The sequence below is a fragment of the Bufo gargarizans genome, chromosome 1, assembly GCF_014858855.1.
Source record: "Bufo gargarizans isolate SCDJY-AF-19 chromosome 1, ASM1485885v1, whole genome shotgun sequence".
NCBI classification, from domain to species: Eukaryota; Metazoa; Chordata; class Amphibia; order Anura; family Bufonidae; genus Bufo; species Bufo gargarizans.
Genome location: NC_058080.1, coordinates 676,928,998 through 676,956,657, shown reverse-complemented (window position 1 = coordinate 676,956,657; position 27,660 = coordinate 676,928,998).

The following is a 27,660-nucleotide window of genomic DNA, read 5'->3' as shown; positions in this document are numbered from 1 at the left end:
CCCCGCTCGCTTTCTCCATTTTTAACTAAACAAATGTTTTCATACCTTCCTTATTAGTAAAGCACATGTGATCACAATTCACCGGGGTTGCAAGATTTATCACCGAAAAAGATCTGACGCCTTGTTCTTATCTCCAGTCTGATAATCCTTTTCAGATCCCCTTTTGGCATAGGGGATGTCTATAAATGTCAACCACTCCATTGGTGCTATGCAAAGTGTGGTGCATTATGATGCAAGTCAACCCGTACGCACTCATATATACAGTAGCAATATATTAGTGAAGTTGTCCTTTAAGGAGAGAAGCCAACTGAGTGGGGGTCTCGCTGACTTTGAACTGAGTGACAGCATGCCTGCCCAACCGCCACTCTATGCAAGCACTTACTCATTGTGTGATAGTGAGGAAGAACGGGGAGCACAAAACACCTGTTCTCATGATCCTGGCGGAACCAGTAATCAGACCTGTGGATTACTGATATATGTTGATTCTTAGAAAAACCCCTTTAAATGAACTTGGCTTTATGTGTTTTCCATGGAAGTTGGGAGCGTTCTGGTTTATCTAATAGGGGGTAGAAACTGGTTACCCCCTCAAATGGAAAAGTTCCTGCTTCTGCAATCTAGCAGGAGTAAGACTCCTGGCAGCGGCTTCGTTGAGCAAAGTGCGCATGCGCCTGGCCTGATACGCATGAGCTCAACGAAGCCACTGCCAGGAGTCCGCGTTGCATCAGGCTGAGCCTAGTGCGCAGGCACCGGATCTGGCAGAGGGATGGGAGGATTGCGGAGGTGGCGCTGAGGTGAGGAAGGCGGCGCTGGGCACCAGGCGGCGAGGGGTGCGGGCGGGCACCCTGGATTAACGTAAAACCCCTTGGGCACCTTAGGTAGGTGAGTGACAGCTTATAAAAAACAGTTTTTTGGGCTAATAGAGCCACAAGCAGGTTTAATAAGGGCAGTTTAGGATTCATGGTTTTAGTACGGACATGGCCATATGTTTAGCTTATAGGGCTCAAATCTCATGACAGAATCCCATTAAGGACCAGGCCATTTTTTGCAAATACGACCAGTGTCACTTTATGCATTAATAACTCTGGGATGCTTTTACCTATCATACTGATTCCGCAATCGTTTTTTCGTGACATATTCTACTTTATGTTAGTGATACATTTTCGCCGATACCTCATTTCTTTGTAAAAAATAATCTAAAATTTCATGAAAAATTGGAAAAGTTAGCATTTTTCTAACTTTGAAACTCTCTGCTTGTAAGAAAAATGGGCATGCCAAATAAATTATATATTGATTCGCATATTCAATATGTCTACTTTATGTTGGCATCATAAAGTTGACATGTTTTTACTTTTTGAAGACGTTAGAGGGCTTCAAAGTTGAGCAGCAATTTCCCAATTTTTCATGAAAATTTTAAAATCTGATTTCTTTCAGGGACCAGTTCACTTTTGAAGTGAATTTGAGGGTCTTTATGTTAGAAATTCCACATAAATGACCCCATTATGAAAAAACTGCACCCCTCAAAGTATTCAAAATGACATTCAGAAAGTTTGGTAACCCTTTAAATGTTTCACAGGAATAGCTGCAAAGTGGAGGAGAAAATTCAAAATATCCTTTTTTTACACTAACATGTTCTTGTAGCCCCATTTAATTTTTAAAAGTGTTAAAAGGAGAAAAAGTCAGAATCAGAAAATACCTCATATGTGGATGTAGAGTGATCTGCGGGTGAACTACACGGCTTAGATGAGAAGGAGCGCCATTGGGATTTTGGACAGAGAATTTTGCTGAAATGTTTTTTGGGGGACATGTCACATTTAGGAAGCCCCCATGGTTCCAGAACAGCAAGAAACACCCACATGGCACACCATTTAGGAAACTAGACCCCTCAAGGTACATAACAAGGGGTCTAGTTTCCTAAATGGTGTGCCATGTAGGGGTTTCTTGCTGTTCTGGCACCATGGGGGCTTCCTAAATGTGACATGCCCCACAAAAAACATTTCAGCAAAATTCTCTGTCCAAAATCCCAATGGCGCTCCTTCTCTTCTGAGCCGTGTAGTTCACCCGCAGATCACTCTACATCCACATATGAGGTATTTTTTACACTAAATTGCTGGTGTCAAGGAGAGAAAAGCGTCCCAAAATTTGTAGCCCCATTTCTCCTGAGTAAGGACATACCCCATATGTGGACGTAAAGTGCTCTCGGGAGAACTACACGGGTCAGAAGAGAAGGTGTGCCATTGGGATTTTGGAGAGAGAATTTGGGGGTTTAAAATTTGGAAGACTGTGGACAAATAAATTAAAATGGGGGTGGGGATTATAAATTTAGTACTCCATGGAAGTGTGGTACTCTCTGAAGCAACCAATAATGCAGAGGCCCGGATGATTGGGGCACAAGTCACACTGAGTGGTGGTGTCATTCCGTATCCCCCACCTATTACATCCACTTTTTTGGGGTCCTTCCCTTCTTTCCAGTATGGGGGACCACACCTGGAAAGTGTTGGCCAGGGACGATCCAGCTGCCTCCAGTTCCCGAGGTACTCCGGCCTGCTCTTTCCTGGTCAGAAAAGATCAGGGCCTTGGGGACTGCCTCATAGAACTGGAGGAATTTCCCTGTGTTGACAGCACATAAGAGTTGTACGAGGCAACCTGCAAGAAGTAGACCGCAACTTTTCTGTACCATGTCCGGGTTTTGCGCATGGCGCTATATGGCTTGAGGACTTGATCAGAGAGATCAACTCCTCCCATATACCGATTGTAGTCCACGATACAATCCGGCTTGAGGACCGATGCCGCGGTACCTCGCACAGGGACAGGGGTGATGCCGTTACCGTGAATTGTGGACAGTACAAGGACATCCCTCTTGTCCTTATATCTAACCAGCAACAGGTTTCCACTGGTAAGGGTACGGGTCTCACCCCTGGGAATAGGTACCTGGAGGGGGTGAGTAGGGAGGCCTCGTTGACTTTTCCACACGATCCCACAAGCAGATCTGGCAGCGAGGGACTGGAACAAGGGGATACTAGTATAAAAGTTATCCAAATACAGGTGGTGACCCTTATCTAGCAGTGGGTGCATAAAGTCCCACACAAGTTTCCCGTTAACACCCAGAGTGGGGAGACATTCTGGGGGTTCAATGCGGGAATCTCGCCCCTCGTACACACGAAACTTGTAAGTGTACCCTGAGGTACTCTCACAAAGTTTGTACAGCTTCACGCCATACCTCGCCCGCTTAGTGGGAATGTACTGGCGGAAACTGAGTCTCCCCTTGAAAGCAAAAAAGAGTCATCAACAGCGACCTCCCTTCAAGGTACATAGGCCTCCAAAAATTTGGCTCCGAAGTGATCGATGACCAGCCTGATTTTGTACAGGCGGTCATAGGCAGGATCACCTCGGGGAAGGGGGGGGGGAGGACATGCTGCATTATCTGCATAATGCAGGCATTTCCGAATGGCCTTAAAACGGCAACGTGTCATGGCCATACAGTAAAGTGGGGTCCCCACTCCAGTACTGTCTGACACTGGACTTTTTGACTAGGCCCATGTGCAGCACGAGGCCCTAAAACGCCCTCATCTCGGCTGCACTGACCGGAGTCCAGACACCGGACCTAGCCAAAAAGGAGCCTGAGTGTTGAGCAATAAACTGTTGGGCGAACAAGTTTGTTTGCTACACCATCAGATTCACAAAGTCGTCACTGAAAACCCCCCCAAAAAGTCATATTCAGTGAAGCCCACTGTGCAAATCTGGATTCCTGGTTGGCCAACAGAGTCAGGAATCACGGGCTCAAAATCCTCTGGGGTACTCCAGGCAAGTTCACCGGTAGGGGGTTCAGGTGGACTTGCTTGGTGGGCCGGAAAACTAGTACGAGCCCCAGGGCTGCTCATACTAGTGTGGGCCACAGGGTCCCTGGCATGGGGGGTTCCTGGCCCCACCTGGTGGTGTCTCCGCTGCCTTGGGGGCTCATCATCATCACTAGATGATGAGGAGAATGAGGATGACAACAGGAAAGTGGGGTCGTCCTCACTGGGGCTCTCTGAGTCGGAGAGCAGCTGGGCGTATGCCTCCTCGGCCGAGAACATCCGGCAGGCCATCTTCTAACGCTAAAGGGGAATGTGTGTAAAACTTTATTTAGTGTGTGTGTGTGGGGGGGGGGGGGGGGGGTTTACGTATACACTACCCTAACCCACCCTAACCTAACAGAAAAAATATATATAGTGTAAAACGAAATTTAAAAAAACGCAAGCCCCAAAAAGTGGTACAAACACCCCCCCGCTTCAATCCCCGAAAAATTGTTCACACCCCAAAAACTCGCTGATAAGCGGTACCAAGGTGATCAGGGGTGGGTGATGCGCTAACAGTGGCCGGACGCTCTTTACGGCTAATAGTGCCAGTCACAGTCAGTGCACCTACAAAAAAAAAAAAGCGCTTGCGCCCCAAAAAAATGTAGGGGGGGGGGAAGCTGCAGCACTCCTGGGGGGGTCGCACAGCTGAGGGTGCTGCGGACCCAAGACACCCTCAGATCTGGGTGCTGCACACAAAAAAAAAAAAAAACTTTATTTTTTTCACTCTCCCTGCCTCCCTGTTTATGTGCCAGATAGCACTTTATGGTGGCTCAGGGGCCACGGATGGTGGCGGATCGCGTGGTAGGCAGTGGGCGGGGAGAGCGGAGCTCCGGGACGTTATCCCCCCGTCCGTCCATCCAGCCAATCACAGGCGATCCTATTCCGGGTCTTTGGGTCACTGGAGACCCGAATGACCCAGAAACGCTGCAAACCGCAGGTCTGAATTGACACAGGACCCACCTCGGCATTGTCACAGGGTGCCTGCTGAATGATTTCAGCAGGCACCCCATTAAGATCACCGCCCGCCGCGCGGCGGTGATCGAAAATACACAGGACTCGGACATCAGGGCGTACATGTACGCCCTGTGTCGTAAGAGGTTAAGCCAGCCCTGCTCCAACCAGCCATTTTGAGGATGTTTGAATGATAAGACTTTCATCAGTATGTCTGGATGTCAATGTCATAGAGGGTCACAAAAGGACAAGTTGCCAGCCCACAGGTCAAGCTGATGACCGCTATTACAAAGTAAATGGTCCTTAATACCAGGGTGCAGGTGGCATAGATTGCTCCGATTACTGCTGCTTGGTGATGTGTTAGGAAGGAAATGAAGACTTTGTAGTAACACTACCCGGCCCTCAGGCTGCACACCTCACCTCTGTATGAAAGTGTTCCAGCACCTTCCATGGCTGTGATGTTACAATGGAAACGGGTCTTATGTAATAATTTCCTTTATTGGGAAGTTATTAAATGAGGGTGCGAAGTAGACACAGAATGGTGAGGTAATGAACTGAAAATAAGCAATTCAAAGTGTGAGAAAAATACAATGAAGGAAACTGCAAGCAATAACAGCTCATCTTAAAGGGGTTTTCCGTTTTGCATCAAAATCCTTTAAAAGGTATCTGTCAGAAGGTCAACTCTAGCAGGCAGTATGTCTGGTTTAATGGGGTTGATCCTGCTGACAGATTCCCTTTAAGCAATGTTCTGACCATTTCTATAAACATCACTTCCATAGCTATAGAAAATAACCGCAGAATAGAACACACCCAAGATGCCTGTGTAACACTTCAGTACTGAACATACAGTAAGTGGTGTGAATGAACTTCTCCCAAGTGTGCGAGAAATGCACTTATATTGTCTTCTCATACATGCCCTTTAAATCTAAATGATGTTACATTCTCCTCCACTCAATGTGACACATTCTTACCTTCAATGTGCGGCTGTGAACCGTGACGTTTTCTCTATGGTCATAAAGTAAGCTTTCCGAGAACGGCTTTATGTTTTAACAGTCCGTGTTGTCACAGGAGCTGCCATTATCGACAATTCTGAACATTATGTTGATATTTACTAAGCAGCCGAGGCTTCACGTGACAACCATGTGGAACACAACACTGAACCCACCATCGATGTTCCCATTCCACAGGCACATGTAAGCTGGGCTCTTACCCGCTTCTGCCTAGTCCATACTTTTATTGTAGGCCTCTCTAAGGACATCAGTGATAAACCCCTGGTTATTATGGAAGTTCTGTGACCGAATTAGTATGGAGCAATAATTAGTCTTCTCACACGGACGTTTTTGCTGTCAGTTCCTCCAAACATCCAAGAATTTCTGAGAACCATCTCAGTGTTAGGCCTCATGCACACAACCGTAGTTTTGGTCAGTGTCCAATCTCATTCATTTCTAAGGGTCCTCAAAAAATGTGGACAACACATGGATGTCATCCGTGGACTGTCTGCATCCGCGTGGATGTCACGCAAATTATGGTACCCATTTTGCGGACAAGAATAGCCATTCCTATCATGGGGATTGAGGAAAATGCGCTCTGCACATTGAAGGCACTTGTATTTTGCAGACTGCGGACTGCAAAATGGATACGGTCGTGTGCATATAGCCTTAGGCTACTTTCACACTAGCGTTCATAGGTCCGTTCGTGAGCTCCGTTTGAAGGAGCTCACGAGTGGACCCGAACGCCTCCGTCCAGCCCTGATGCAGTCTGAATGGAGCGGATCCGCTCAGACTGCATCAGTCTGGCGGCGTTCAGCCTCCGCTCCGCTCGCCTCCGCACGGACAGGCGGACAGCTGAACGCTGCTTGCAGCGTTCAGCTGTCCGCCTGGCCGTGCGGAGGCGTGCGGATCCGTTCAGACTTACAATGTAAGTCAATGGGAACGGATCCGCTTGAAGATGTCACCATATGGCTCAATCTTCAAGCGGATCCGTCCCCCATTGACTTTACATTGAAAGTCTGAACGGATCCGCTCAGGCTACTTGTGCAGTGTCCCAGGGGGTCAGTAGTGTGTGCTGGGCTTTGTAGTGCAGATTGACCACTAACCTGGGATCCACTGTCGTCTTCAATTGGGGCAAATACTGGAACAGGCAGGTATTTAACAGTTCGTGACGCCAGTGTCAATTAAACGGTGACACGCCGTGTAAAGTATGGTGGACGCATGAAGCAAGCACAGGATAGCCAACAAAAACTGGAACTTTTACTGAATATCAGTCAGGATAATACATGGACACAGGTACAGCACAGTTCCATGAAAGACGGTTGGTTTTAGAAGAATACAGGTGGTTCTTGACATCACAGAATGGCCGGTCTTAGCAATGTATAATACAGAGTGTTGATTGCAGGAGATGCAGTACAGGCGGATTGCTCACTATTCCTGACTGGGTCCTGACTCATATGTGACTTTCTCTCCAAGGTCTAATGCCCTTTATCTGGCGTACCCTTGAAGCTGTCCTTATCTAGTACCTCCTCTGTTATCTTGAGTACCTCTTGCTTTATCTGATCGGCTTCTGTGGTATTCTGTGTCTTGGGTGGTGGCTTGTTTATGCTGCTTCAGCTAAACGGATGATGACTCAGGAGGGGAACCTTTTCCTTGGATCCGGAACCCGGTTACAGGGCCTTTACTACCCTCTCCTAGCCGGCAGGCTTCAGGCCTGCTCTGCTCTCACAGGCCCATAGCCTGGCCTTCTCTCAGACACAGGATCATTTCTCACCTCTGCTCCCACTGTCTGTCTCTCCTCTTCCTGCTACTACTTCCTGACTGGGCCTTATATAACCTAGGGTTCCCTAGCTCCCTCTAGTGACTCAGAGCTGGAATGACACCCTAGCCGGCCTGCAAAATGCACGTTTCACAGTAACAGGAAAATACATAGCATGACATTATAAGATATTCTATACCAACTTCCCCATAAATACAGGGGGAACGACAGTACCCAAGTGACCCTTCAGTAGTGACGGGCATCTCGCTCCTGTACACTACATACCCCGCTGCTTTAAGCTGAGTACGACCTCGTACTCCATCAGGGCCCGTCCAACTGGAATCATGACCTGCAATAGAGGAAGACACATGCACGCATACAGATATGTCATTTACACTCTTATCAGACCCAATTGGAAATGGCGAAAGTGCGGTGACAAGGGGCGTCGTTCTCTTTTTTCACAGGATAGTGAGTGGAACGGGGGCGCTGACCTGGCACAGCGGATGTTGAAAGAACCAGGATAGTCCATGACAATGAATAAGTCCATAATAAATTAACCTCTCAGAGGCTTGCACATAGGAAGTCCATCTCTGGGCACATATACTTGAATAGAAAAACCCGTTATTAAATACTGTCAGCAGCACATATATAAAATGACAATACAGGACTCTGACAATACCAGGGCCATGTTATCCTGGCAAGTCCTGCTTACCCTTTAAAATATTGCTGACATAAAAATGTCTTTTCAACCTGAAATGGGGGTAAAAGGGGTAAAATTTGTGCAAAAACTTCAAGGCACAACCGGGAATTCAGCAGCAAACCGGATGTCCCAAACAAAACAAAGGCAGCTGGAAGCATTGACTCACAGTGGCACATCATTCAACTAGGAGGCCACCGGCCGTGGGTAACTGGCAGCGAGCTTCACCAGCTCTGCCAACTAGAGGGACAAACGGCCATTAAAGAGAGAAACAAGAGGACAAAAGTACTCACAGCCGAGTATCGTGTTCTTCTTCAGACGACGAGTCGACATATGGCACCTGCAGCAGTTGCTCCGGCAAGGACGGCCACATTTGAAATCCATCTCCCCTAACAATTTTTAGAGGGGGAGGTTTGTCTTTCACGGCCTCCATCTCGGCCTCCGTCCTCGGGAATGGAAACCACCGCTCGCCTCCTGCGCAGCCAAGGTCCGCCACCCAGTACACCCGCTTGCGCAGGGCCTCTAGTTCCGCTTTAGTGCAGGTGGTCGGATCCACCGGAGGTCCAGGGGGTCCGGCCGCTGGGGGAACAATGGCAGCGGCTGCTTGGCGCCGGGCCTCAGCGCATTCTTCCGCCCGCTGGCAGCTGTCCAGCCGCTCTCTCTCCTCTCTCACTGGGTGCAGCGTCGACACTGGCTCCTCCCACACACTGGGCCGGTCTACCTCCATCTGAGGCCCGCCTCCCAGGCGTAACTCTTCGGGGACGTCAGCCGCATCATCACTTCTCCAGGTGGGTGGCGCTCCAGGACAATCTCCTCCTTCTTCTTGGAAGGTTTCGGCGCCAAGTTTTCGCGCCTCTGCACATCCTGATGGCGCAGTAAAAAGCCTCATGGCGCCGGCGGCCATTTTAGGTTTCCTGATGCTGCAATTCACTGACAGCAAGCAGGATGATGAAAAGTCCAGTAAAACACAGTCCACAAATGCGATTTTCTCTCTGGGGGTAGCGCAACACAGTATAGCGTCTTTGATTCCTCCCAGGCACAATTATAATCCACAGATTTCAGAAATAAGGGTTTACAGTCTTTGTAATACGGTGCTGGAATGGTTAAAGCACACAGTTCACACTTCTCTGCACTGTAGAAGTATGCGGATCCTGTTCGTGACGCCAAAAAGAGCGATGCAGTGTCCCAGGGGGTCAGTAGTGTGTGCTGGGCTTTGTAGTGCAGATTGACCACTAACCTGGGATCCACTGTCGTCTTCAATTGGGGCAAATACTGGAACAGGCAGGTATTTAACAGTTCGTGACGCCAGTGTCAATTAAACGGTGACACGCCGTGTAAAGTATGGTGGACGCATGAAGCAAGCACAGGATAGCCAACAAAAACTGGAACTTTTACTGAATATCAGTCAGGATAATACATGGACACAGGTACAGCACAGTTCCATGAAAGACGGTTGGTTTTAGAAGAATACAGGTGGTTCTTGACATCACAGAATGGCCGGTCTTAGCAATGTATAATACAGAGTGTTGATTGCAGGAGATGCAGTACAGGCGGATTGCTCACTATTCCTGACTGGGTCCTGACTCATATGTGACTTTCTCTCCAAGGTCTAATGCCCTTTATCTGGCGTACCCTTGAAGCTGTCCTTATCTAGTACCTCCTCTGTTATCTTGAGTACCTCTTGCTTTATCTGATCGGCTTCTGTGGTATTCTGTGTCTTGGGTGGTGGCTTGTTTATGCTGCTTCAGCTAAACGGATGATGACTCAGGAGGGGAACCTTTTCCTTGGATCCGGAACCCGGTTACAGGGCCTTTACTACCCTCTCCTAGCCGGCAGGCTTCAGGCCTGCTCTGCTCTCACAGGCCCATAGCCTGGCCTTCTCTCAGACACAGGATCATTTCTCACCTCTGCTCCCACTGTCTGTCTCTCCTCTTCCTGCTACTACTTCCTGACTGGGCCTTATATAACCTAGGGTTCCCTAGCTCCCTCTAGTGACTCAGAGCTGGAATGACACCCTAGCCGGCCTGCAAAATGCACGTTTCACAGTAACAGGAAAATACATAGCATGACATTATAAGATATTCTATACCAACTTCCCCATAAATACAGGGGGAACGACAGTACCCAAGTGACCCTTCAGTAGTGACGGGCATCTCGCTCCTGTACACTACACTTGCGCACTTGCGAAATTTTTCTAAGTTATTAATGCAGACGGATCCGTACTGAACGGAGCCTCCGTCTGCATTAATATGATCGGATCCGTTCAGAAGCGCAAGTGTGAAAGTAGCCTTAGAGTGTGAGAACGAAACATTTGACTCTTACTTCCTGGGAGAGAAATCCTCCATAATGCACAGACTTTAGAACAATAGGGGGCATAATTTGAGACTTTTGGCACTTCCCACCACTTATTAGCGGGAGGGCCTCTCACCGCCCGCCAGATTTACTATCATTTACACAGCATTAAACCGAAGTGTGAGAACGAATCTATGATCCGAAGCTCGATTCGCTCAACACTAGTTGATGCGTATTGATAGGGCACGGGTGGTCAGAGATCTCTTCGGTCTGCTGATCTAGTCGCACATATGATGATGAAGCTTAATATTGTGTCTTATAAGACCCATTGAGTGACAGGCTGGGATACAGCGACATTGCTGCTCTGGAAACAGGAAACACAGAAGTTATTTCTGATACTGGTCGTACAATGGAAGGCTTTTGTTCTAACATTCAATTCATTGTGTTTGGTGTCTGCTATGTGCATCCAGCACCGTGCACCATGGAGTCATTGCCAATGACCATGTCGGAGACATGTTTAAACAGCCACCGCTCTTGTCCATAGAGCCCTCGGCTGCTGTGTACACACTGCCTGGTGATATTACATTTGTCACTTAATTTGACCTAAGACTAAACGCGGTTGTACATAGGTATTGATCACCATACCAACAGAGGCATTGAAAAGTGATGTCCAACTGAACCCGCACCAGCAATTCCCTGCTATGGTATCAGAAACCCTCGCATTTCCAAATAACTGTCAGAGGAACAGCGAGGAACCCAGTTCCCTGCAAATCTATATGTTATGCCGTATTGTAAATGTTTCTGGTACATGAGACGAGTGTAGCTGTATTATGGTTATAGTATAGTTTGACGGTATTGAGTAGGTACTGTATAGCAATAATTTATAGGAACTGTGTGACACTATTGCGGCACATATATTTTTGGCGTCCCCTTCATTAATTGCATGTTTTAAAAAAATTTCATATGTGATTTTAATCATTTACGGTTGTTTTGGTTAATACACTGGTCCCTTAAGTTACAGTGGCCTCAGGTTACAACATTTTTCACAGGTTACAATACTCTTTCCAGGGTCAGGTAACTTGAAACCATACTCAACGTATAAGGAGATGTTCATACGCTGATTTTTGTAGTGGAATTTTGGCCTGGACAGCTGCCCTGAAATTCTGCCATGTCCTCTCTGCCTCCCATACATCTCAATGGGAAGCAGCGCTGAGGATCACGGAGCGGCGGGTAAGGCTACTTTCACACTAGCGTTTTTGCTGGATCCGGCAGGGTTCAGCAAAAACGCTTCCGTCAACCATCTGCATCCGTTATGAACGGATCCGGTTGTATTATCTTTAACATGGCCAATAAGGCTCCGTCATGAACTCCATTGAAAGTCAATAGGGGATGGATCTGTTTTCTATTGTGTCAGAGAAAACGCATCCGTCCCCATTGACTTGCGTTGTGGGTCATGACGGATCCGTCTTGCTCGGCATCTCAGGACGGAAAGCAAACCGCAGCATGCTTGTTCTCCTGTATTAGAACGGAACGGAATGCATTTTGGAGCATTCCGTTCTGTTCAGTTATGTTTTGTCCCCATTGACAATGAATGGAGACAAAACGAAAGCATTTTGTTCCGGTATTGAGACCCTATGACGGATCTCAATACTGGAAAACATTAACGCTAGTGTGAAAGTAGCCTTATAGGGAGATGTAAAAGCCGTCATGTAAACATCGCCTTATGCCAAAGACATTACTGGTCTGCAGCACGTGGGGTACAGCCAATCAGCATTGGAATTTCGATGGTAAAACACTTGTACTACTAAAGTGCGTGCACTTATTGGCCGTCTAGCCGAGCCTCCCTACAGTACAGTGCAGTACTACATGTTCTGTACAGCTTTTTACCTGTGTCAGGATGAGCTGTTCCTTTGTACACCAGGTGAGGGCGGCTCCATTTTATTTTTCTGGTACATTGTGTACTGTACAGGACCCTGAAGAAGCCCCTGTTAGTGATAAATTTTTTACATGACTGCTGTTTATGAACGAACATATACTCATAGGAATAATTGCTATTAACCTATTCCTATCACGATCGGCGTGACTATCACATACGTGACACAGAGGGAGGGAAAGAGGAAGGCCCTGCCCAAGTGAGAGGGAAGGTGGTGACCCCTGACTCACCTTGCGGCTGGCACCTGGCTGCCCTGACGTCCCTAGACGGGTTCCTCACCCGTACGCCGATCACGTGCCTAAAACCCTGGCTTTCCCTAAGATGAGCCCTAGATAGTGAACAGGGCGGTGGGAACACTAGTCCGCACCACTAGCTCTAAAGGAAAACACCAAGGGGAGGACAGACAATACAGACTCAACATATAATCCCAGGTGGGCGACAACAGGAGACAACAAAAAGCCCAACAGGGATCCGGAGGGTAGCACTCTGGAACAACAACCAGGATTCACAGCTCCAGTGGGTCAGTATAGAAGTCCAGGCAGGAAGCTCTATAACTGGCAACTAGAGAAGTGTGAGAGGAGAATATAAGGAGGTTGGGAGTGGCAGACAAGAAACAGCTGAGGAGGAGAAGCTACGGATCCCTGAGTGAGACAAAAAGGATAGCAAGGCAAAGCAACACAGAAAACAATCACTAAGAAACACCGTGATCTTTAGACATAGAGCGCGCAGCCACCCGCTGCGACTTCCTGACCCCGGGTATAACGGAGTCAGACGTGGCTCTTGACACCCTCGTGACAATTCCTATAATATAAAAATACAATAAAGTGGTATAGAGAGGGAGAGGACCCTGCCCGCAAGAGCTTACAATCTGCAAGGGAAGGGGTGGGGTAAAGGCTGTGTGGTGGCAGCATGCATATTGCTGATGGTAGGCTATCCTGAAGAGGTGGGTTTACAGGTTACTTTTGAAGGTTTCGATATTGCGGGAGAGTCTGATGTGGTGGGGTAGAGAGTTCCAGAAAAGGGGAGAGGCACTGGAGAAGTTTTGTAGTCGATTGTGTGAAGAACAGACAAGGGGAGAATAAAGAAGCAGGTCCTGTGAGATTACGTGTGGGGGTGTATATGGAAAGCAGGGACAGGTTATGGACGGCATTATACTGTATGTATTTGTTAGTATTTTAAACTGAATTCACCAGGCCATGGGGAGCCAGTGAAGGGATTGGCAGAGGAGGGAGGCAGAGGAGAAACGAGGGGAGGCGTAGATTAAACGGGCAGCAGAGTTAAGAATAAATTGGAGGGGAGCAAAAGTGCTTGATGGGAGGTCACAGAGGAGAATGTTGCAGTAGTCCTGGTGGGAGATGATGAGAGCATGCACTAGTATTCTAGTTGACTCAATGGTGAGTAAGGAGCGAATATGAGAGAAGCTGTAGAGCAGTAGCAGAAGTGCCCAGGCTGCACTGCTAAGCTGAGGGTGAGGCATAGCAGGCCAATGGGGTGGAGCTTAGCAGTGTGAAAGAGGTGGAGTTTAGCAGGCTGACGGGTCGGGACTTAGTGGTGCAACAAGACTGGAGCTTTGCTTGGAACTCCAGAAATGCCAAATCAGCCCCATATACAGTCACTAAATGTGTGTATTTACACCCTGTTCCAATCCTGGCCTAACATGTGATTAGAGGCTTTCTCATGGCCACTTTGAGAACTCCATAATATGATAAGATGGCTACCACTACCACAAAACCTTATTAGTGCCCATTCACATGGCAGAAATTGCAGACAGAATTTTGAAGTGGAAAAGTTATACAGTTTTGCAATTGTAACGTGCCACCCCCCAGGGCCGATCGTGTCCCAAGTTTCTAGGAATGCCGAGTGGAGTAGTGCGGCCCTTAAAGAGGACCTTTCATTACAATAAAAAATCTAAACTAAGTATGCTGACATGGAGAGCGGCGCCCAGGGATGTCCCTGCACTTACTATTATCCCTGGGCGCCGCTCTGTTCTCCCGGTATAGGCTCTAGTAGCTTCAGATTTTTGGCTCAACTGGGAGGAGCCTGCTCTTGTTCTCCTGGGCGTATCTTTCTCCCAGGCTGGAGTGCTGGCCAATCGCAGCACTCAGCTCATAGCCTAAAAAAAAAATTTCTCTCAGGATTTGAGCTGAGCACTGCGATTGGCCAGCACTCCAGCCTGGGAGAAGGAGACGCCCAGGAGAACAAGAGCAGGCTCCTCCCAGTTGAGCAGAAAATCTGGAGATACCGGAGCCTTTACCGGGAGAACGGAGCGGCGCCTAGGGATAATAGTAAGTGCAGGGAGATCCCTGGGCGCCGCTCTCCATGTCAGCATACTTAGTTTAGATTTTTTATTGTAATGAAAGGTCCTCTTTAAAAGTCTCACTGTGTGTCACTGTGCTCTTACCTGGATACTGTCGCTCCCCAGGGTTTAGCTTCGAAGCAATAAAGGGGATGAGTAATGGTGGAGGTGGAGAATAAGTTAAGTCCAGACTTTTATAAAGTTCAACAGCTTTACTTTCATCAACTTTTATCCAGACAATATTAGGTCTTTCTCTTGGTTCCAGCAGGCTTTGGCATAAACTGGCAGGCAAACTTGAGTATTCAGCTTTATTTCTCTGCTGTGCTAAACTCGGTTCTATTCTGGCAGACTTTAGGACTGTTCTGGTATCTCTGAAGTGGGGTGCCTTTGGCTGTTAATCCCCTCGTGACACTCTGTAGGTAAATCTGCAAGGAGTTATGGTGCTCTATTTTCTGCTTACCTCTGGAGGGTCTCCTTCTGCAGGAGGAGGGCCTCCCCTTGCTTCTACATCTTGGCATGTCTGCTCTCGCTTAGACTGACTAGACACTTCCTGCTGCCCCTCCCTTGGTAGCAAATAGGACTAGCACACTTCTGCCCAAAAGGGGGAGAATGGAATGGTAAGTTCCATTCTATCTAAAAATCTCTCTGCCATATATCTGCTGCCACCGACTGGTGAACCAGGCACATTACATGTACAAAACAGTTCCATAACATTAGGGATGCACAATGTAGGAGGACCTGGAACGAATACATAGATGACATTATTGGTAGCAATGAAAGACAGTAGCAGGGTGAAGAAATAGTAATACCACTCTGGGGTATTACACAATCAGATTTAATTTATTGCTTAATTGTATCTAAAATTTAAAAACACAAGGGGGTTCATTTATGATTACATACATGACACTTTTTCTTCCACCACGGCATGTACACCAGTTCTAAAAAAAGGTGGGGAGCTGTGGGCAGGGAAGAGGGCGAGCCGGTCCGTCTCATTTATAATTTTCTAAGCCAGTTTTTGGTGTAGAAAATAATCTAAATCGACGCCAAAATGGCAGCTAGTATAAATTTAAGGCTGTTAGGCAACGGCGGTGGTGGATGCGCCTAAATTATGTAGAGGCTCGCACCTCTACATTACTTAGGCGCGTCAAGCGCCAGCGCAGGATATTGAGATCAGCATCTAAAACATTGATCTTAATAAATGACCACAAATAGGTTTACAAATAGTGCTAAAACTGCCATTTTATGTTTGCAGCTCCTATGTAGATCTATGTGTCTCCATGGTTACAGAATTCTTTACAGTCTGACCTACAGTTCTGCAGTTATGTGTTACTACACTCCCTCTTTCCTCTCTTCTTGCAAACCTACAGACAGTAGAATAGGGTATAATGAAACAACACATCACTGCAGTATAAGGGGGGTAGGGTTCACACGTGGTGGATATACTGCAGACTTTCTGCTGCGGATTGTAAAGTTCGATTTTAAGAAATCTCATCCACACACTGAAAATATCTACACAGTAAATTGACCTGTGATGCCAATTTATGCTATGGATCTCCACTGCAGATTTAACTGTTATTTTCTGCAATGGAAAAGGTGAACTCGAAAGCCATTTCAGCAGAAAAAAAAATTCAAATAATTCATTCAGATCTGGCACAAAATCCACAGCTGACTTTTCAGCAAATTTTTTTTTACCCGCACCTGCTGCAGACTATGCATGGAATTTTGGCAACAAATGCCCAGAATAAGGGCCCATTCACACAACCATATATTTTGCGAAACAGATGCGGACCCATTCATTCTCATACCCATTCGTACTTTCGTTCGGTGGCCCCGCATAAAAGATAGAACATGTCCTATTCTTGACTCATTTCTATCATAGGGATGGCTGTTCCGGTATCCATATTTTGTGGATCCACAATTTGTAGGACGCAAAAACGGATACGGTTGTCTGAATGAGCCCTTACACAGTATCAGCTCAGTAGATGATATATAAAAATGTTATCTACATTCTGCTGACATTTGCCACGTAGAAGTTGACCTGTGGTGTGTATTTTGAAATCGGCAGCATATCTTCACTTTGTGCAGATTACATTCTTCGGGGCAAATCTGCAACACAATCTACATGTAACACAAACATTTTTACACAGATTCAGCAAAAGCTAAAGATGTGATGAGAAAAAAAGCAAAAGAATATATCTGAAAATCTTTAAAAGGAGGAGCATGTAGAATCCCTGTGAAGATAAACTGTCTAAAAGGACTTTACAGGCTCTACAGTATAGTTTTTCAGGAGATTTAAGTATTATGGTACCTGGACATACTGTACAAGTACACAGTGTTGCTAAAAGATCCACATCCCGCTGAGGATACTGTGGAACACTTATCGTGAGTACAGTGACCTGTAAAAAGTTGCAGAACTTAGTCTGATGCTGGGGTCTGCCCTGTGGTTGCATAGTGAGAAATGTTGCACCCCTAGTTTTGGATGCTTAAGCTAATATCAGCTACAGAAAGTGCAGTGAGTAAAATTGTATGCTGAGACCTGTACCTGAACTTGATTCTTCAGTAAATAACCGTTCTGCTGTTAACCTGGTGTCATTTCCTGCACTGCCACTGCACTGATTTTTGCAGCTGCCAAGGGACCCTGCCTTGCACCTCACAATTCCTCACCATCAAGGTAACCCTGAACCGCCATCAGGCAGGAGAACCTCAGAACCATCTTGTGCCTGGAAGGAAGTAAAAGGTGCGTCCTTCTCATTAGGGAGCGTCCGAACTGCGAGTAAAACTACTCCCATCCATCAGACTGCTCCTGCGGCTCACTGTACTAGTTGTTTGTTTTTTTTGTCAATCAAGCCACACAAATCCTTTATCCTTAGGCCAGTTTCACAGGAGAGTGTCCAATTCAGGTAACACGCTTCCTGTGATGGCTGCCTTTCCCAGACCAATCACTGCTCTTCTGACCAGAACTCACAGCATCACAGTAACTTATGATGCTGTGAGTTCCTACCTGAACATTGGTTTACTGTAGTGTACTCACATAATACTGTAAGTACAGTACAATACATCCGTGGTCAAGCTTTTGGGTCAGAGGAGCAGTGTTTGGTCTGGGAAATGAGGCCATTACGCAGACCATGTTTCCTAGATTGAAAGCACTTGTGTGAAATAAGCACTTGCTTTTTGGATTATATTGTCACATTTATTTGTGCATATATACCAGGTTTCCCACCTAGTCTTTCCTTTTTTCTACCACCCCTTCTGTAGTCTCAGTTTTTAACTACCTCAGGACCGCCGTACGCAGGATTGCGTCCTGCCGGCGGCCCTGCTCTTCTGGGTGGACGCATATACGCGTCCTCCCGCGAGAGCCGAGATTTCCTGTGAACGCGCGCGCACAGGCGCGCGCGCTCACAGGAACGGAAGGTAAGCGAGTGGATCTCCAGCCTGCCAGCGACGATCGCTCGCTGGCAGGCTGGAGATCCGAATTTTTTAACCCCTAACAGGTATATTAGACGCTGTTTTCATAACAGCGTCTAATATACCTCCTACCTGGTCCTCTGGTGGTCCCTTTTGTTAGGATCGACCACCAGAGGACTCAGGTAGGTCAGTACAGTAGCAACAAACACCACACTACACTACACCCCCCCGTCACTTATTAACCCCTTATAAACCCCTGATCACCCATGATCACCCCATATAAACTCCCTGATCACCCCCTGTCATTGATCACCGCCCTGTCATTGATCACCCCCCTGTCAGGCTCCGTTCAGACGTCCGTATGATTTTTACGGATCCACGGATACAAGGATCGGATCCGCAAAAAGCATACGGACGTCTGAATGGAGCCTTACAGGGGGGTGATCAATGACAGGCGGGTGATCACCCATATACACTCCCTGATCACCCCCTGTCATTGATCACCCCCCTGTCATTGATCACCCCCCTGTAAGGCTCCATTCAGACGTCCGCATGATTTTTACGGATCCATGGATACATGGATCGGATCCGCAAAACACATGCGGACGTCTGAATGGAGCCTTACAGGGGGTGATCAATGACAGGGGGTGATCAGGGAGTGTATATGGGTGATCACCCCTCTGTCATTGATAACCCCCCTGTAAGGCTCCATTCAGACGTCCGCATGTGTTTTGTGGATCCGATCCATGTATCCATGGATCCGTAAAAATCATGCGGACGTCTGAATGGAGCCTTACAGGGGGGTGATCAATGACAGGCGGGTGATCACCCATATACACTCCCTGATCACCCCCTGTCATTGATCACCCCCCTGTCATTGATCACCCCCCTGTAAGGCTCCATTCAGACGTCCGCATGATTTTTACGGATCCATGGATCGGATCCGCAAAACACATGCGGATGTCTGAATGGAGCCTTACAGGGGGGGTGATCATTGACAGGGGGGTGATCACCCTGATCACCCCCTGTCATTGATAACCCCCCTGTAAGGCTCCATTCAGACGTCCGCATGTGTTTTGTGGATCCGATCCATGTATCCATGGATCCGTAAAAAATCATGCGGATGTCTGAATGGAGCCTTACAGCGGGGGTGATCAGTGACAAGGGGGTGATCACCCTGATTACCCTGATCACCCCCTGTCATTGATAACCCCCCTGTAAGGCTCCATTCAGACGTCCGCATGTGTTTTGTGGATCCGATCCATGTATCCATGTATCCGTAAAAAATCATGCGGATGTCTGAATGGAGCCTTACAGGGGGGTGATCAGTGACAGGGGGGTGATCACCCTGATCACCCCCTGTCATTGATAACCCCCCTGTAAGGCTCCATTCAGACGGCCGCATGTGTTTTGTGGATCCGATCCATGGATCCGTAAAAAATCATGCGGATGTCTGAATGGAGCCTTACAGGGGGGGTGATCATTGACAGGGGGGTGATCACCCTGATCACCCCCTGTCATTGATAACCCCCCTGTAAGGCTCCATTCAGACGTCCGCATGTGTTTTGTGGATCCGATCCATGGATCCGTAAAAATCATGCGGATGTCTGAATGGAGCCTTACAGGGGGGGTGATCAGTGACAGGGGGGTGATCAGGGAGTCTATATGGGTGATCACCCCCCTGTCATTGATCACCCCCCTGTCATTGATCACCCCCCCCCCCCCCCCCCCCCCCCGGTAAGGCTCCATTCAGACATTTTTTTTGGCACAAGTTAGCGGAAATTTTTTGTTTGTTTTTGTTTTTTCTTACAAAGTCTCATATTCTACTAACTTGTGTCAAAGAATAAAATCTCACATGGACGCACCATACCCCTCACGGAATCCAAATGCGTAAACATTTTTAGACATTTATATTCCAGACTTCTTCTCACGCTTTAGGGCCCCTAAAAAGCCAGGGCAGTATAAATACCCCACATGTGACCCCATTTCGGAAAGAAGACACCCCAAGGTATTCCGTGAGGGGCATATTGAGTCCATGAAAGATTGAAATTTTTGTCCTAAGTTAGCGGAAAGTGAGACTTTGTGAGAAAAAAACAAAAAAAAATCAATATCCGCTAACTTATGCAAAAAAAAAAAAATTCTAGGAACTCGCCATGCCCCTCATTGAATACCTTGGGGTGTCTTCTTTCCAAAGTGGGGTCACATGTGGGGTATTTATACTGCCCTGGCTTTTTAGGGGCCCGAAAGTGTGAGAAGAAGTCTGGGATCCAAATGTCTAAAAATGCCCTCCTAAAAGGAATTTGGGCACCTTTGCGCATCTAGGCTGCAAAAAAGTGTCACACATGTGGTATCGCCGTACTCAGGAGAAGTTGGGGAATGTGTTTTGGGGTGTCATTTTACATATACCCATGCTGGGTGAGAGAAATATCTTGGTCAAATGCCAACTTTGTATAAAAAAATGGGAAAAGTTGTCTTTTGCCAAGATATTTCTCTCACCCAGCATGGGTATATGTAAAATGACCCCCCAAAACACATTGCCCAACTTCTCCTGAGTACGGCGATACCAGATGTGTGACACTTTTTTGCAGCCAAGGTGGGCAAAGGGGCACCTTTCGGATTTCGCAGGCCATTTTTTACACATTTTGATTGCAAGGTACTTCTTACACATTTGGGCCCCTAAATTGCCAGAGCAGTATAACTACGCCACAAGTGACCCCATTTTGGAAAGAAGATACCCCAAGGTATTCCGTGAGGGGCACGGCGAGTTCCTAGAATTTTTTATTTTTTGTCACAAGTTAGCGGAAAATGATTTTTCTTTTTTTTTCTTTTTTCCTTACAAAGTCTCATATTCCACTAACTTGCGACAAAAAATAAAAAATTCTAGGAACTCGCCATGCCCCTCACGGAATACCTTGGGGTGTCTTCTTTCCAAAATGGGGTCACTTGTGGGGTAGTTATACTGCCCTGGCAATTTAGGGGCCCAAATGTGTGAGAAGAACTTTGCAATCAAAATGTGTAAAAAATGCCCTGCAAAATCCAAAAGGTGCACTTTGGAATATGTGCCCCTTTGCCCACCTTGGCAGCAAAAAAGTGTGACACATCTGGTATCGCCGTACTCAGGAGAAGTTGGGCAATGTGTTTTGGGGTGTCATTTTACATATACCCATGCTGGGTGAGAAAAATATCTTGGTCAAATGCCAACTTTGTATAAAAAAAATGGGAAAAGTTGTCTTTTGCCAAGATATTTCTCTCACCCAGCATGGGTATATGTAAAATGACACCCCAAAACACATTCCCCAACTTCTCCTGAGTACGGCGATACCAGATGTGTGACACTTTTTTGATGCCAAGGTGGGCAAAGGGGCACATATTCCAAAGTACACCTTTCGGATTTCACCGGTCATTTTTTACAGATTTTGATTGCAAAGTACTTCTCACACATTTGGGCCCCTAAATTGCCAGGGCAGTATAACTACGCCACAAGTGACCCCATTTTGGAAAGAAGACACCCCAAGGTATTCCGTGAGGGGCATGGCGAGTTCCTCGAATTTTTTATTTTTTGTCGCAAGTTAGTGGAATATGAGACTTTGTAAGGAAAAAAGAGAAAAAAAAAAATCATCATTTTCCGCTAACTTGTGACAAAAAATAAAAAATTCTAGGAACTCGCCGTGCCCCCCACGGAATACCTTGGGGTGTCTTCTTTCCAAAATGGGGTCACTTGTGGGGTAGTTATACTGCCCTGGCAATTTAGGGGCCCAAATGTGTGAGAAGAACTTTGCAATCAAAATGTGTAAAAAATGCCCTGCAAAATCCAAAAGGTGCACTTTGGAATATGTGCCCCTTTGCCCACCTTGGCAGCAAAAAAGTGTGACACATCTGGTATCGCCGTACTCAGGAGAAGTTGGGCAATGTGTTTTGGGGTGTCATTTTACATATACCCATGCTGGGTGAGAAAAATATCTTGGTCAAATGCCAACTTTGTATAAAAAAAATGGGAAAAGTTGTCTTTTGCCAAGATATTTCTCTCACCCAGCATGGGTATATGTAAAATGACACCCCAAAACACATTCCCCAACTTCTCCTGAGTACGGCGATACCAGATGTGTGACACTTTTTTGATGCCAAGGTGGGCAAAGGGGCACATATTCCAAAGTACACCTTTCGGATTTCACCGGTCATTTTTTACAGATTTTGATTGCAAAGTACTTCTCACACATTTGGGCCCCTAAATTGCCAGGGCAGTATAACTACGCCACAAGTGACCCCATTTTGGAAAGAAGACACCCCAAGGTATTCCGTGAGGGGCATGGCGAGTTCCTCGAATTTTTTATTTTTTGTCGCAAGTTAGTGGAATATGAGACTTTGTAAGGAAAAAAGAGAAAAAAAAAAATCATCATTTTCCGCTAACTTGTGACAAAAAATAAAAAATTCTAGGAACTCGCCATGCCCCTCACGGAATACCTTGGGGTGTCTTCTTTCCAAAATGGGGTCACTTGTGGCGTAGTTATACTGCCCTGGCAATTTAGGGGCCCAAATGTGTGAGAAGTACCTTGCAATCAAAATGTGCAAAAAATGGCCTGCAAAATCTGAAAGGTGCACTTTGGAATATGTGCCCCTTTGCCCACCTTGGCAGCAAAAAAGTGTGACACATCTGGTATCGCCGTACTCAGGAGAAGTTGGGGAATGTGTTTTGGGGTGTCATTTTACATATACCCATGCTGGATGAGAGAAATATCTTGGCAAAAGACAACTTTTCCCATTTTTTTATACAAAGTTGGCATTTGACCAAGATATTTTTCTCACCCAGCATGGGTATATGTAAAATGACACCCCAAAACACATTCCCCAACTTCTCCTGAGTACGGCGATACCAGATGTGTCACACTTTTTTGCTGTCAAGGTGGGCAAAGGGGCACATATTCCAAAGTGCACCTTTTGGATTTCACCGGTCATTTTTTACACATTTTGATTGCAAAGTTCTTCTCACACATTTGGGCCCCTAAATTGCCAGGGCAGTATAACTACCCCACAAGTGACCCCATTTTGGAAAGAAGACACCCCAAGGTATTCTGTGAGGGGCATGGTGAGTTCCTAGAATTTTTTATTTTTTGTCGCAAGTTAGTGGAATATGAGACTTTGTAAGAAAAAAAAAAAATCATCATCATTTTCCGCTAACTTGTGACAAAAAATAGAAAGTTCTATGAACTCACTCTGCCCATCAGTGAATACCTTAGGGTGTCTACTTTCCGAAATGGGGTCATTTGTGGGGGTTTTCTACTGTCTGGGCATTGTAGAACCTCAGGAATCATGACAGGTGCTCAGAAAGTCAGAGCTGCTTCAAAAAGCGGAAATTCACATTTTTGTACCATAGTTTGTAAATGCTATAACTTTTACCCAAACCATTTTTTTTTGCCCAAACATTTTTTTTTTATCAAAGACATGTAGAACAATAAATTTGGCGAAAAATTTATATATGGATGTCGTTTTTTTTGCAAAATTTTACAGCTGAAAGTGAAAAATTTCATTTTTTTGCAAAAAAATCGTTACATTTTGATTAATAACAAAAAAAGTAAAAATGTCAGCAGCAATAAAATACCACCAAATGAAAGCTCCATTAGTGAGAAGAAAAGGAGGTAAAATTCATTTGGGTGGTAAGTTGCATGACCGAGCGATAAACGGTGAAAGGAGTGTAGTGCCGAAGTGTAAAAAGTGCTCTGGTCATGAAGGGGGTTTCACCTAGCGGGGCTGAAGTGGTTAATATTGTATTAAACATGAAATAATAAATGTAATTTTATTACAAGCAGGAGACTCCATTATATGCTATACTTCTTTACTGGACTCCAATCAACCGCAAAGTTTAAATAAAGATGAGAAAAAAAATAAAATGTAAAGAAACATGCAGTGAGGTACACTGGCAGCCAATCACAACACAGCATAGGATATATAAGCTCCTGTAATGTGCTAATCCTCCTCTTTCTTCGCTGTTGACTCCAGCTAAGTGTACAGTTTTTTTTATATACACCCCATAGATATTTACCACATATAGCTACTACCACGGTACCCCACTATTTCCTGTGGTAAAGTGGTCCTTGTTTTGGGTTATCACCCAACTCTCATACACTTCCCCTTAGTGTTAGGCTCTTACTATACCACTTGCCTGCTACCGTCCTCTGGCGGCTTAATCCACTCCCTCCGGCGAGTCTGCATTTTCTCCCCCATGAGAAGACGCTGCTCTCCACTGTGTGAGACCGAAATTTTGCCTCTCTGCACACAATCCCCTCACTACCTCAGGCTTGGCACTGAAGAGATTTTCCCACCAAATTTCAGCTCTCTGCTCCATTTACCACAAGTATCCTTTCATATAACAGTTAGTTTTTATACACAGTTTCCATCATAAAAGTATATATCTATATATATGTCTTTCTGATAGCATTATGAAGGGTTAGTTTTATATAGACAGTGGTTTGGCATATTGTATCTGCATTCTGCCTCTCCTAATCACCTCATAGGTTACCATCTCATTATCACTAGCTGCTGTGCTATGCTGTGGTGCAGGGAGCTAATCACTCACTCTCCACACCACAAGCACAGGACATAGAATTTTGTCATATGTTACATTATTAAAATTATTTTATTCCTTGACAATTGTTGATGTATTCCTCATGGCTAAAGGAAATGCTGAAGCAGCCTCAGACCCTCAGGGTCTTGAATTTTTTTATGAAAATTTAATCCAGTCTGATGGAACAAACCATACAAAAGTCCGTTCACGCGGCATTAAACTCTGCTATGTCATCTATGCATGAGGTTATTAATAAATCTGGGGCCCAAGCCATATCTCATTCCACCACTCCGAATTTACCTCAAGCGATTCCGGCCAGTCTGTCGGATTTTTTTTGTCAGCGGAAAATTCTGCATCTAATATGGCGCAGGGCCTTCACAAACAAGGCAAACGCCGCTTATTAATTACCGATCCTCAGCCCAAGAAACAAGCCAAAATGGCTAAAACTAAAGAGGATCAGGTTCATACTCTAACTCTACAAAAAAGCGTACATTCAGATGTCAATAGTTTACATCCGATACCCTCCGCCCCTGAGGAGTTAAAAACTAAGCGGGCTCTAAAGGCTTCGACATCCCGAGTCAAGCCCAAGACATATATTACATCTCCGAGCAAATCTTCCTCGGATGAAATATTCTCCTTTGACAAAGAGGAGAATTCGAAATACGAAGACATTTACGACGAGGAAAATATTTTGGGCTCAAATACTGCGGATTCTGCCATTTTGGATGCCGCAGGAATCCCATTTTTCAATTCTAATGATATTAAATACCCCAGATCAGGGTAATGGGTGCCCCAACCCCAGGTGGGTAAATTTCTAAATTTTTGGTTAAGGAAACCCCTGGATAAGTCGGCCTGTCGCAAATTGCGGGCTGAGTGTCCTAGACCCACTTTGAAATCAAAAGTGGTAAACACCCCTGACTTAGATCCAACTTTAATGAAGTATTTAGCCAAATCAGGGAAAAACCCCAAGAAAGGCGTGGACCGCTCCTTCAGGGCCATTCAAGATCGATTTGACAGAGGAAGCCACAATTTCAGATGCCCCTATAGATTTACTAGTTCTAAATAGCTGGGCACAAAGAGCGGGGTGTTTATTTGGCAATATTAACGCCTCCATTTGCATGGAAAGAAAACGTAGTATTTTAATGAAGTTGGACTCCCAAATTATCCATATGGCTACCTTTTTGGGGATTCTTTTATTAAGGAGTTAAACAGATACGTAGGATTGTTTTCATCGCTTGACAAAGCACAATCCTCCATGAAAAAAAGTTTTCCAGGGTCATGTTTTTGGGAGGGCTGGGAAAAGAAGAGGCCGGTTTCCCAGCCGTCCGACCCACGAGAATCAATATCCAAGAGTCCTTCCCCGAGTTGACAGATATCCAGCTCCATCCCACTCTTTCAACCCAACGCCCTTTTTTCCTGGTAGGGGCCGACCCTGGATGGCGAGAGGCCATAGAGGTTTTCCGAGAACCAGACCCTCGGCAGGTGAGTGTCCCCAGCCAGTATTTTTCACAAATACCCATAGGGGGCAGGATAAAACATTGTTCCCACATTTGGTCTCTGATTACATCAGACTCATGGATATCATGATATCAGGATATCAAATAGAATTCCTATTTCCACCAATACAAACACACTCACCTCATCCAATAACTTTCTCAGAGTCAGACCGCACACTAGTTCAACTAGAAATAGAGGAACTCTATTCCAAGGGCGCTATTATTCCAATACCCTCAGAATCCCCAGGATTTGTAAGCAATCTCTTTCTAGTGAAGACAGATGGCTGTCACAGACCAGTTATCAATTTAAGAATCCTCAACAGTTTCGTGCTTTACCAACACTTCAAAATGGAGGGAATTCATCTCCTGAGAGACCTTTTGTTACCGCATGATTGGCTGGCAAAAATAGATCTCAAGGATGCTTACCTCACAATACCTATGCATCCACTGTCCCAGCCATACTGTCACAACTGTGACTGATCCAGACAGATCTGGGAGGAGAAGGTCGCAGCGACTTGCTACTCGCGATAGCTTGTGAGTTTGCTCCGTGGTTCAGGGTATGTCATCCGGGTTTTGCCTTGTGAACCTTTTTGTCCTGACTGGGAGTTTGCAGGCATCCTTCTCAGGCGAGTCCTGTCTGCCACTCCCAGCTACTATATTAGTTTCAGTTTCACTTGCAGTCATTGCCAGATATAGTCCTTACTTCCAGTGCTATTCTGACTTTTGAAGGAGATCGTTTGACGGTATTGCTGTGGAGCTCTTGACTGGCGTGGACTGTCGTTATTGGGATCACCTTCTCTGCTCGTGACTGGATAAGTCTATCTCTGCTGTAGATAGATTGTTTGTTGCTGTCTTCCCCTGTTGTTCTCCTAGACATGAGTGATGGTGACTAGTGCTCCCATCTGCCTTTCCCCAGTCTAGTCTTGTTAGGGTGACTGAGGGTTTAGGCATCCTGCTCGCCGCACGGGTTCACACCCCGTCTAGGGTATCAGGGCAGACAGGTGCCAGCTTAGGGTTAGTCAGGGGTGGCCGTTCTATTTCCCATCCGTCTGGTGTGACACGACTGCTGCTGGGATAGCGGTCATGACACATACCTCCAATTTGTTTGGAAAGCCAGAAATGGCAGTTTACCAGCTTGCCTTTCGGTCTTTCCTCCGCCCCTTGGTGTTTCACCAAACTATTAAAAGCAGTAGTATCTCTACTGCATTCCTGAGTAGAGTTGAGCGGACACCTGGATGTTCGGGTTCGACCGAACTTCGGAACCCGAACTTGACCCCTAACCTTTTGAAGTGAATGGGGACCCGAACTTTTGAGCACTAAAATGGCTGTAAAAATGTCATGGAAAGGGCTAGAGGGCTGCAAATGGCGTCAAAATGTGGTTAAGAGCCTGGCAAGTGCTCTGCAGAAAATGTGGATAGGGAAATGACTTTAAATAACATAAAATATG